Consider the following 12,500-nt stretch of genomic DNA (forward strand, 5'->3'; position numbering starts at 1 on the left):
GTAGTGCCTTCGACTTCTAAACAATATTCCTTTGGTCTGATGACCTTAGAGACCGTGACATCTCCATTACATGTCATTACCAATAGCATATACTATGACATGGCTTCCTGCCCCCCTGGCAGGGAAGTCCTATTTGGACGAAAGGAACATCTTGAAGTAACCTGATGAAGAAGACTCACCTGTAGACGAAGATCTTGACGGTCTCGCAGACAGATCAGGAAAGTTAAGTAATTGTGTTGGAACAAATATTTCACTTTTCTTTAGGTGAGTATACATCAGATAGGAGCAATATTATAACATGACTTACAATAATGATCAAGATTAGGGGTAATAAAACTTTCTAACAGTAATTTATTTCATATAGTAGGGCGAAATAAGATGCATATGGTAGCGAAATTTCTATTTTATTCAATAGAATATTTGAGTTAATATAAAATAAGGTAAATAAATTTCAATAAAATTTATTTAACAAACATAGACTAAAGACTACATAAGACATGGGTGTGGAATCTGAAAAGGAAAAATTTTCCATTACACACATAAGTTCCAAGGGAACTATAAGGTCTTTTAAAGTCTTAAATACACTTCATGTCCAAATAAACATGTGGCACACGTGTTCAAGTCTATGTTACTTCACCATGTAGAAGAACAGTCCGTCGTGTCACTAGGTGGCACTTAAAATCACTATGTTTTGCACTAGGGTCAACACAGGCACCTGTTGAGTTAAGAGTCCTGAAATAACTCACTGTTCTGCGCAGCACTAGGCAGCAGGCTTTAACACACTACCTGCTGCCACCACGTATCGCTTCAGTTCGTGCACCTGCTTCGCATAGTGTTTGAAAAACACTCTGGAGGATTTCAAGCCTGTGAAGGATTGAAGGCTTTCGAAATCCATTGCTTGAAAGAAATTTAGGGAAGAGGCGACTTTCCTGGGATCATGACCTGCGGGTGTACTGTCAGGATCCGCTCTGCGAATAAAGTAGCTGATCTTCGCCAGGAGTTTGTTTGAGTGACAAATCAGATCCCAATGTTTCTCCTTTAAAGAGCTGTCCTCCACCAAAGTCTGAAGTTCTTCAAAGATAGACCTTTAGTCTCTCCACTGGGCATAGAGAGACATCTGCCTTCAGAGGACAGATTCTCCAGGGACCCCACCTCTTAGTGGGGAGTTCGTTCTTAGTGAGAAACGTTGGGTCAGGAAGAGGGTAAGTTCCCCTGTTTTTCGGTGAACTGTATCTGGCCCTCTTCTCTAGATAGAGACACTATTTCACTGACTCGGGATCCCGAGGCGAGAGCAAAAAGGAAAATAACTTTTTGAGTCAAGTCTTTCAGAGGGTAAGACTCATTGTCCAGACTAGAGGCAAAATGGAGCACCTTATCAAGAGACCAGGAGATGGGTCTCGGTGGAGGTGCAGGACGGAGTCTAGCACATGCCTTTGGAAGCTTGTTAAAGATGTCGTTGGACAGGTCTATCTGGAAGGCGTAAAGTAATGGTCTTGTCAAAACCGATTTGCAAGTGGAAATCGTGTTGGCTGCTAAGCCTTGTCCATGAAGGTGAATGAAGAAGGACAGACAAAAATCTATGGAGATTTCTGTAGGATTTTTTGCCTTGACGAAAGACACCCACTTCTTCCAGGATGACTCATAGTGCCTTCTGGTAGACTTTGTTTTGTATTCCTCTAAGAAGTCTAAACATTTCTTCGAAATTCCAAACCTTTTTTTCACGACTAGGGAGAGAAAATCATGAGATGAAGGTCTCGGGTTTTCCTTGATGAAGCGAAGACAGTCGACTTCTGAACCTGCTGGGAGAGAACTGGGTCTGGCAGAGAGATCAGCTTGGGCTGTAGCTCCAGAACTACTGTAGAGGGAACCAGTTGCTCTGGGGCCACTTGGGTGCCACTAGGGCTGCTGTTTCCTTGAAGGTTCTCAGCTTGGTGAGGACTTTCAGCAGAAGGTTGGGTGGAGGGAACAGGTAAACTTTGGACCATCTGTTCCAGTCCAGGGACATGGCGTCCACCGCTTCCGCTCTGGGGTCCTCGTATGGGGCCACGTAAAGAGGAAGTTGATTGTTGTTGCTCGTCGCGAAGAGGTTGATCTGACGGGATTTGACGGGAGATGAAGGAGAATGATCTTGCGTCTAGGGACCATTCCGACTGTATGGGGCTTGTCCTCGATAGAGCGTCCGTCGTCACATTGCGGAATCCTTGTAGGTGAACTGCTGAGAGGTGCCATCTCTTCTTGTCCACTAGGCAGAAGATGGGCAATAGCAGTTGGTTGAGTTGGGGCGATCTTGAGCCCTGACGGTTGAGACATCTGACCACAACGGCGCTGTCCAGAGTTAGACGGATGTGGATCGAAGGACGAGGGGACAGTTTCTTCAGAGTAAGAAGAACCGCCATGGCCTCCAAGATCTTGATGTGAAACGTCTTGACTAAGGGAGACCATGTTCCTTGAACTTGTCGCTGATGGGAGTGACCCCCCATCCTTCTAGCGAGGCATCCGTGTGGATGGTGACCGACGGAGGTGGTGGTTGAAGAGGAACTGATCTTTGTTCTCCAGACTCCCGATGCATCTTTTAGCTGTGCTCGTAGCACTGGGTCTGTCACTGAGGCGAACTGGAGGGAACCCAGCACTTGTTCCTGTTGGCGCCTTGAAATTTGTTTGGATTTTAGGAGTCTCTTGACAGATCCCGCTATTTCCTTCCTTTTCTTCCGAGGGATGGAAAGACGGTGTGACTGAAGGTTCCAATGGATTCTCAGCCATTGAAACTTCTGACCTGGAGACAGTCGAGACTTTTTGGTGTTGATTTTGAAACCCAGATGTTCCAGGAACTGGGTCACCTTTCTGCCAGCACGCGAGCATTCTTCTGAGGATGCCGCCCAAACCAGCCAATCGTCTAGGTAAGCTTGAAGGCGTAGCTGTTGGACGATCGTGTCTGCGAGCTTCGTGAAGATTCTTGGAGCTAAGTTGAGTCCGAAGGGCATGGCCCTAAAAGCGTACTGCCTTCGTTGAAGCTTGAATCCTAGGTAGGAGGAAGCCTTGTGATTCATTGGAATGTGCCAGTAGGCGTCCACCAGGTCTACTGAGACCGTGTAAGCCTTTTGAGGTAGTAGGGCTCTTATATGTTGAAGAGTCAGCATCTTAAATTTGTTGTTCGCTATGAACTTGTTGAGAGGGGACAAGTCCAGAATAACTCTGAGTTTGTCTGAGTCTTTCTTGGGAACACAGAATAGTCTTCCCTGGAACCTGGTGGACTTTACCCTCTTGATCACCTTCTTGTTCAAGAGTTCTAGGACATATTCTTCCAGGACGGGGGTGGAGTGGTGGAAGAAATGGTGGAAGGCTGGTGGTGGTGTTACTCAGCTCCACCCTAGTCCCTTCTTGATGATGCTGTGGGCCCAAGGATCGAAGGTCCAGCGATCCTGGAAGTGGCGGAGTCTTCCTCCCACCGGAAGCACTTCATTGCTTCTGGTTTCCCGAGGATTTACCACCTCGGCCGCCTGCTCCCCTTCCTCCTCTCCCTCTAGATGGACGTCGAGAGGAGTCTTTGCCGGAACCTCTACCTTTGGGGTGAAAGGTAGTGGATTGCCTTTCATAGGCTGGTGTGAAGACTGGTGAATGAGCCCCCACTGGCTGAGGGACCAACTGAAAGGTCTGCTGTAGCTGAGCCACCAACTGGGGAGTAGCGGGTGCCGGAAACTGGCGTTTAGCCTGACGCTGTTGGGATCGGGGCTTGTTGGACTTCTTCTTAGGTTGGGGGCCGTCATCCTGAGAAGATTTCCTCTTTCGGGACATGCCCCACTTATTGAGAAGGTTCCGGTTCTCAGTGGCGGCTCTGTCCACAATCTCTTTCACAAGGTCGACAGGAAAGAGATATTTGCCCCCGATGTTGGAGGAAATCAGTTTTCGGGGTTCGTGTTTAACGGTGGCATCCGCAAACACGAATTCTCTACAGGCTCTCCGGGCCTTGATGAAGCTATACAAATCCTTCAGCAAGGTGGCAAGGTGGGTCTTCGCAAGAACCATGTAGAAGCCTGGGACCCCGAATGTCCCCAGCCATTGTCTCAAGTTGTACTTGAAGAGACAGAGAGGCAGCCAGCCTCTCTTTTGTGCCTTGCTCCCGACTCAGAGGGTACTCGGTGAGCTTGGGGAGGTTTTCGTTAAACTGACGTCCCGCAACGTCAGCCTCCAACTTTCCAACCGCGAAAGTTAACTGGATATCTTTCCAGCTTTTGTCGTTGGGAGGGAGGGCGAGGGAGAGGCCTACATTCCTCCAATGTAGGGCAGGGTTTTCCTTCCTCCACCGCCTTCAACACTGCCAGCAAGGCCTTTTCGGCGAAAGGAAAGACCATGGTGGGAGGAGCAAGAAAGGATGGGTGCTTCTTGCTTAGGGCCGGCACCTTGAAATTGGTGTAGCCCCTGCTCTTGAGGCAGTCGGCCAGAAGAGCTTGAGCCTTAGTATGGTCAAACACTATGACCTCCTTAGGCTCGATCTCCTCCTTGGAGACTGGTTCAGATTTGAGACGGATGTAACAGTCCGGATAAGCTTCAAAGTTAGGCCAGAACTCCACCTCTTGAAGGGGGACGGCGCCTAGCTTGGGGTTGATGACGATGCGTCCGCTTGTAATGGGCATGTGTTCAGCATGCCACCAAGGGTTTGTCACCGAGGAGGCGGGAAGATCCTTGATGCTGATCTTCTTTGGCGTCTGTTTTGACATGCGCATGATTACAGTACCCTCTTAAGGTCCGCATGCCCCTGGCGGAACTTCTCATCCAGGAGTGCCACCAACGCTTGGAGGGTATCCTGGGTGCCCACCACTGCAGGTACTGGAGTGGCAGATGTAGAGGGGACTGGTTCCGAAATCGCAACGTAAGAAACAGAGGGTGCGCGGGCGATCTCACCCTCGGAGTCAGGAGTCTCCACTTGGTTTTCCTCTTCTTGACCCTCAGCCATCAGGGTCCTTTAGGTATTATCCGACACATCCAACATCTTCTCCACTTCGTCTATACGACAGTCTTGGAGAGCGTCCGAAACGTCAGGCTCAACCGTCAGTTGGACGCACGGGATCTCATCCTTGGGAATAACGGCATCCGCAGATGCCTTGGGAAAGAGCAAGGCTCTCATCCTTTCGCTTGGGAGATAAGACCCACTTGCGCAGTTTCTCTCGGGCGATGTCCCTGGCCTCCGCTGACGGAGGGTTATCAAACGCTTCATCGAGCAGGTTCTTACACACGGCAGACCTGCAGGTCCCAATAGCGAAAATTCCCTTTCGAGATTGAACAGCCGGCGTGGGTTCGGCACGCCAGGTGGCCGTAAAAGTCGGGGCGACGAACGCTACAGAAGGCGCTCTCACACCATAGGTACTCCTCCTGTAAAAGAAAGAGGCAAATGAGTCTTTGGAAGTCAATGAGAGTATGACTTACAGTAATCTTAGATTAGTATTAAGTTATTAAACTTATAATATAAGATTCCTTTTCATGTATAAGCTTAGGATAGATAAGCTAGAAAGGAGGCAGGAAAGACACATACTTGTGCATCCCGCCCAACCAATTGCCATGACCCCACACCGTAACTAATTCAAGGAGCCCGTCATGAGCCCTGGAAGGAGGAAGAACATCCACATTGGATGAGCAAAGCTTAGGCTTCCTCCAAGGAATTAGATACAGTGAGAGAAGGAACTGAAATCATTCAGTATAGAAGAAAAGTGACGGCATGCCGGAAGCGAGCCGGGCGCCGGCAAATCTTCATCAAGGGGAGACTTTTCCTAGCCATCAGTCTATGTGGCAGAAGGAAGGCGACACCCTATATGATGGCAGATCGTCGGCAAGTCGGCGGCCCCCGGCAGCCGGCAGGTGACTGGCGAAGGTATACCGACACTGACATCATTCAATGAGACAGTGAGGATACCAAAGGCCCTGACGGCTGTCGCCGGCAGGGTGGAGGCGGCAGTGGACCGGCACTGAGAGAGAGAGAGAGATAGAATAGGAGGAGAGAGGAGAGAAAGGGAAGGGTATTACTCAACACCCGTACCAATTCTTCCTCCGGAAGGAGTGTTCAAATGAAAGGGAGAGGGTGACAACCTTTCATCCAGTTGCAAAGGAGTCGGCAGTCAGCTACGGTTGCAGGTGGCTGCCCAAGGGAGAACCAAAGAACACTCAAAGATAGTGAGGTCTTCCGCTGGCAGACCGACCTGTTGTATGCAATCACATAGTTCCACTATAAGCGGGAAGCGTAGCAGATCGGACTAATCAACGAAAGGACCAGGCCGAACACACAACCCACCGGCATGGGGTGGAGATGTAGGACGGCAGACAGGGGTGTGATGGCTCAGCCAACACAAAGTGATAGATGGGGGGAGGGGTAACGGTCCTGAGGGGGAGTGTAGGGGGGAGGCGTAACTCCCACCGGCACTCCCAGGGGTGGGGATTCTGTTCAGGGCTAGCCTATCTAGGAAGGAAGAATCCATTCTCCAGCCTATGGTAGGTTAGCACAGAGAATGTACAGCACTAATGTCCTGTCCTAAACTATAAAGAAGCAGAATCCCTTGGACTGCCTAACCTAGGGTAGGGGAGCTAGTCCCCCAAACTAGGAAAGACAGGGGTAGGACAAATCGCTAGGCCACAGGGAGGAAGGGTCTCAACCCAACCAAGTGTGGACTAGGGGGAAGGGCAGAGCCCCTCCACCTTCACCCACCAGCAAGGCCCAGAAGGAGAGTACATTCTCTTAATCGGGAGCTGGGGGCAAACAATAGGTACTCTGACGTTCCGTCCCAAACTCAAAGCGCATGTACTATGGCAAGGAGTGGGGAAGGAGAATCCTAGCCTAACCTTAGCCGAATGCGATTCGAGGTAAGGAGGACTAGGATGTAGCCTAGGCTACCACAGAGGGAGGAGATTACCTTAGATAAGATAACTGGGGAGGTAAAAAAGTATACAAGAGCCCTAGCGTTAGGTTAGGGGCAAGGGAGTCGACTACCAATATCACCGAAACCCCTTGTATACTTCCTAGAAGGCGAAAAAACATGTGCAATCACTGAATCTTATATGTATAAAGGCCTATATCTTCATTTCATAATTCAACAGTAGGAACACTTATTATATCATGCAAGAAAGTAAACAAGAACACTTAGCTATCAAGCCTAGGGGCTAGGCTAGCATACTAGCATGAGAATTCGGCTACCTGCGTTCGCCAAAAATGAATACTGTCGGCATAATATAACTAACTCCTAGCAATGAAGACTAAATAACTAATGTTGATTATTAGTTACAAGACCGGGAAGGCTGTTCTGGCTAACTAAATAAAGCATGCGAGGCGAACAACAGCGTCGCATCATAACGCCTCCGGTCGGGGCACAGCTCCACCACAAAAGACAGGATTTTAAGATAAAAGAGCGTTACTTTACGGCTGGAGCTTATTTATACAATACAAGAATATGGTACTCAACTTTCCAGAAGAAGGCGAGGCTGAAGACTGCGACATTGCGAAAATACTTAGCGAACACTGGGAAAAACACCTAGTCAGAAACGCTACGTAGGAAGGAATGAGGAAATGGCACGCATCGGTGACGTCAATCTAGATGACGGCCAGCTATGGCGGCCGGATGTTGACATCGCCGAGTACCGTAACAGTAACGAAGGAGGAGAGTTTAGTAACGGCTCCTCCCATACTTGCCACACTCCCCCTCGAAGCGTAAACGCTATGTGGGGTGCAGATAGCTATGTGGCGTGTCAAGCATACGTCCCCTGTTATTATACAATATCCTAAAGGGAAACCTTATGGGTACTCGCACCAGAAGTTAGAATTCTGTGAAACCTTTAGTTTAATTCTCTGGGAATATCTACTGTAGTCAAATATACCCTTAGGAAGCTACTGAAGGAACCTTCCATCAGGACGTCATGGCTTGAGCCCAAAAAAGAGGTCTAGTTAGGCCCGACTTACACCCGGTTATCGTAGTGGAAGTCAGGACTTGTTCAAGTAGGTAAATAAAGAACGAGAGACAGAAATCTGTTGAAATTTCTGTTGGTCCCCTTGCTTTCACAGGGGATACCCATTTCTTCCAAGACAATTCACATTGCCTCCTGGTTGAACTTGACTTGTACTCTACAATGAAGTCGACCTTGTTCTTTGATATCCCAAACTTTTTGTTCCCTGCAAGGGCAAAAAAATCATGAGATGCAGGTTGTTGGTTCTCAAGGGTGAAATGTAAACAGTCGACTTCTGCACCAGTTTGGATAAAACTGGGTTCGGCAGAGGAAACAGCTTCAGTTTCAATTCTAGAACTAGAGGGAACCAATTGTTTTTGGGGCATTTGGGGGCCACTACAGCAGCTGTTCCTCTGAAGGATCTTAGCTTGTCGAGGACTTTTAGCAGGAGATTGGTTGGTGGAAACAGGTAAATCCGATTCCATGCATTCCAGTCGAGAGACATGGCATCTATCGCTTCTGCTTAAGGTTCTCGTAAGGGGCTACACAACGAGGTAGTTTCTTGATGTCGCTCGTTGGAAAGAGGTCGATCTGCAGTTCCGGGACTTTTATCGAAAATAAAGGAGAATGAGTCTGCATCTAGGGACCATTCTGTCTCTAACGGCTTTCGCCTGGATAGAGCATCAGCCGTCACATTGCGGAACCCTTGAAGGTGAACTGCTGATAAATGCCATCTTCTCTTCCTTGCCAGGTGGAAGATGGCTAACATCACGTGATTGATGTGAGGTGAACTCGAGCCTTGTCGATTTAGACATATTACTATCACCTCGTTGTTGAGGACCAGTCTGATGTGGACTGCTCTGCGAGGGGATAGTCTCTTCAACGTCAGGAAGACTGCCATAGCCTCCAAGATTTTCATGTGAAAGTTTTTCAACTGGAGTGATCAATTCCTTGCACTTTCCTTTCATGTGAATGGCCTCCCCATTCTTCCAGGGAGGCATCCGTGTGTATCACCACTGATTGGTGGTTGCAAGAGAATTGTCTGTGCTAAGCTCTTATTTGTTGACCACGGCCTTAATAGCGTGCGCAATCGGGTCGGTGTCAACCTTATTGATCTCTTCGAGGGTTTGATGCATATCTTCTCCAGACTTCTGATGCATCCTTTAGCTGTGCTTCTAGCACCGGGTCTGTCACTACTGCAAACTGGAGAGAGCCCAGTACTCTTTCCTGTTGGCGTCTTGAAATCCTCATGTTGGATTAGTCTCTTGACAGATGCCACTATTTCTCTCCTCTTCTTTAATAGAATGGAGAGGTGGTGTGACTGCAAGTTCCCATGGATTCCTAACCATTGAAACTTGTGCGCTGGAGAAAGGTGAGACTTCTAGCGATTAATCTTGAAGCCCAGGTATTCCAGGAACAGGATCACCTTTCTGGCCACTTGCAGACAAGTAGTCTTGGATGCTGCCCACACCAGCTAATCGTCCAGGTATGCTACTACTTGTACTTCTTCGGAGCGTAGTTGCTGGACGATCGTGTCCAATAGCAATGTGAATACCTTTGGGGCTATGTTTAGTTAAAAGGGCATGGCTGTGAAGATATATTTTGTCTTCTGTAGCCTGAATCCTAGGTAGGAGAGGGTGTGACTGCCTGGTAGGTGCCAGTAAGCAAGCATCTGCCAGGTCTATTGAGACTGTGTATGCCCCTTTTTGGTAGAAGGGTCCTTATGTGTTGCAATGTAAGCATCCGGAACTACTTGTTCTCGATGAACTTGAGTGGAGACAAGTCTAGAATGACTCTGGTTTGTCCGAGTCTTTCTTGGGAACACAGAACAGCCTTCCCTGGAATTTTGATGGACTTTGCTTTTCTCATTAACTTTTTATTCAAGAGTTCTGAGGCATATTCTTTCAATAAGGGGGTGGAGTGTTGGAAGAATTTTGGAAAAGTGGGGTGGATTTTTGTTCCATTTCCAACCAAGTCCATTCGTAATTTGGCTGTGGACCCAGGAATCGAAAGTCCAACGATCCCGAAAGTGGAAAAGTCTGCCTCCTACCTGGAACCTCTCATTGTTTAGAGGTTCCTGAGGACTTGTTTCCGTGACCGCGTCCTCCTCCACCCTTGGGCGGTTTCCGGAGGATCCTCTTTTTGGGCCCTTACCTTTGTAAGGCCGAAAGGTGGTCGAGTGCCTTTCAAAGCCTGGATTAAACACAGGTGACTGGCTACCAGCTGTTGAGGGACCATCTGGAAGGTGGTTTGCGGCTGGACTACCATTTGAGGCACTGTGGTCATGGTCATGGTCGGAAATTATGCAGTTCTAATGAAGATTTCCTCTTTAAGGACATGGCCCACTTTCAGAGAAGGTTCCTATTCTCCGTGGTGGCTTTGGCAATGACTTCTTGGACCACTTCCTGTGGGAAAGGGTCTTCGCCCTAGATACACGATGAAATCAGTTTTCTGGGTTTGTATTTCACCGTTGTTGCGGCAAACACATGCTCTCTACAGGTCCTTTTTTTACCTGTGAAAAGCATACAAATCCATCACCAGGGTGGGGCGTTATTTAAGGCCAGCACACATTTCCAAGCAGTTCTGATGAGACAGGGAGGTGGCAAGACTATCTTTCATCTCCTGTTCCCTTCTTAAAAGATGGTTTGGCAACTTTGGAAGGTTCTCATTAAACCGCTGGCCTGCTATCTCCGGATACAACTTCGAGACGGAGAAGGTTAGATGTACCACTTTCCACTTTTCCTCGCAGGTGGGCATAGCTAGAGATAATGGTTTGTATTTCTCTAGGATTGGGCAGGATTTGCCCTCTTCGACTGCTCTCATGACACAGTCTAGGGCTTTCCCCGAAAGGGGGAAGGCTCTGGAGGAAGGAGCAATGAAGGTTGGGTGCTTCTTGCTCAATGCTGAGACTTTGGAGTTAGTATACCCGGCTCCTTTCTGGGTCTTGGTAAGGATGGCTTGTGCCTTGTCCTGTTCGAGGACAATGACTTCCTTCGGTATAGTCTCCTCGTGGGATGTAGGTTCATCTTGCGGTCTCACTTAGCAATCTGGGTACGCTGAAAGCTGGGCCAGAATTGAAGCTCTTCAAGTGGTTTGAATCCCAACTTCTCGGAGATATAAAGCTTCCCTCCATGGGTTGGTTTCGGAGCAGTGAGGGAGGTCAGATATTTTAAGGGGCTTAGCAGAGCCCTTGAAAGCACCAGATCGTTTCCCTTCCTGTACCTCTCTCTTCATCTCTTTGAGATCTTGCTTATTCTCCTCTTGTTCCTTCCGGAACAGTGTCAACATCTGCTGGATCGGCTCTAGGAGCGTTTCGCTCCTGCTGACCTGTCTAGCCAGTTGGGGAGTTGGGGCTGAAGAGGTTGACGGCATAGGTTGATATGCCAACACAGTGAGCTGAGGGACCTCAGTCACCGTCGAAACAGATCCTTCTTCCTCCGTGGGTGGTTGAACGACTTCTTATTCAGGGCCTGCTTGCAGTAGGTCCTGTCCGGTGTCAATGGAGACCTCCGACATCCGTTCTTGGTGGATGTCCAAGCCTTGCAGTGCCTTGTTGATATCCGCGTCCACTGTCCGTTGGATAAAGGGAGGCTGGACCACTACCTGAGGGACAAACATATTCGATTGAGCCTTAGGGAACAGTAGGCACTTCAGAGATTTGTTAGGTAGGTAAGGTACCGGAGAGTTCTTCTGGAAGCCTCATATTCACCTTCGAAGGGTTTCCTTTGCTGTATCCCTTGACTCCGTAGTGTCAGGGATATCTTTTCCAAAGCCGTCGGTCACCAAGGTCAAGCGATTGGAGCGACCCTTCGAGTCCCAGTACCTCAGGGATCCAGATACGATGCAGCAGGGGCATAAGACCTGTATATCATATGCCCACAAAAGTTCTTACTCTTGTGGTTGCAGAACACAACTGTGCACTTCACCATTGGCTCCTCCTGTAAGGGAGAAAAGGGGTGAATGAGTACTAGGTTGTTTATATCATTGATATAATGTATACTTAAAATACGGGTCTCAGTACCTCAGGGATCCAGATATGATGCAGCAGGGGGCATGAGACCTGTACATCGTAGGCCCACAAAGTTCTTACTCTTGTCGTTGCAGAACACAAATGTACACTTCCCCATTGGCTCCTCCTGTAAGGGAGAAAAAGGGGAAATGAGTACAGTTGTTTATATCATTGATATAATGCATATATAAAAAATAGTAATACATACTATTATATTTAACAGCTTAGGATAGTAAGCTAAAAAGGAAATAGGAAAGACCCATATCTGTGTTTCCTCTCAAAGGCAGTTGCTGATACCTTCGTCAATATTAATATTTAAATTCCTTATAAGGGAAAATACAGAGTGGAATAACTCTCGTACGCAGAGCCGGAGTTAGTAAATATTCATACTAACTCCTCCACCTGTAAAATATTAATACTGAACGGTGTTTCATGAGTGTCCCAATAATCAAAGGATTCATCAGGGTGTTGAGGGAATGCTTCAACCTCAGCATGTTATGCAGTCCCAACAATAGGCAGCGAAAGGATACACAGAGTATGTTAGAAATACTTGTACTACTGTATTGTTATA

The sequence above is a fragment of the Palaemon carinicauda genome, chromosome 9, assembly GCF_036898095.1.
Source record: "Palaemon carinicauda isolate YSFRI2023 chromosome 9, ASM3689809v2, whole genome shotgun sequence".
Lineage (NCBI taxonomy): Eukaryota > Metazoa > Arthropoda > Malacostraca > Decapoda > Palaemonidae > Palaemon > Palaemon carinicauda.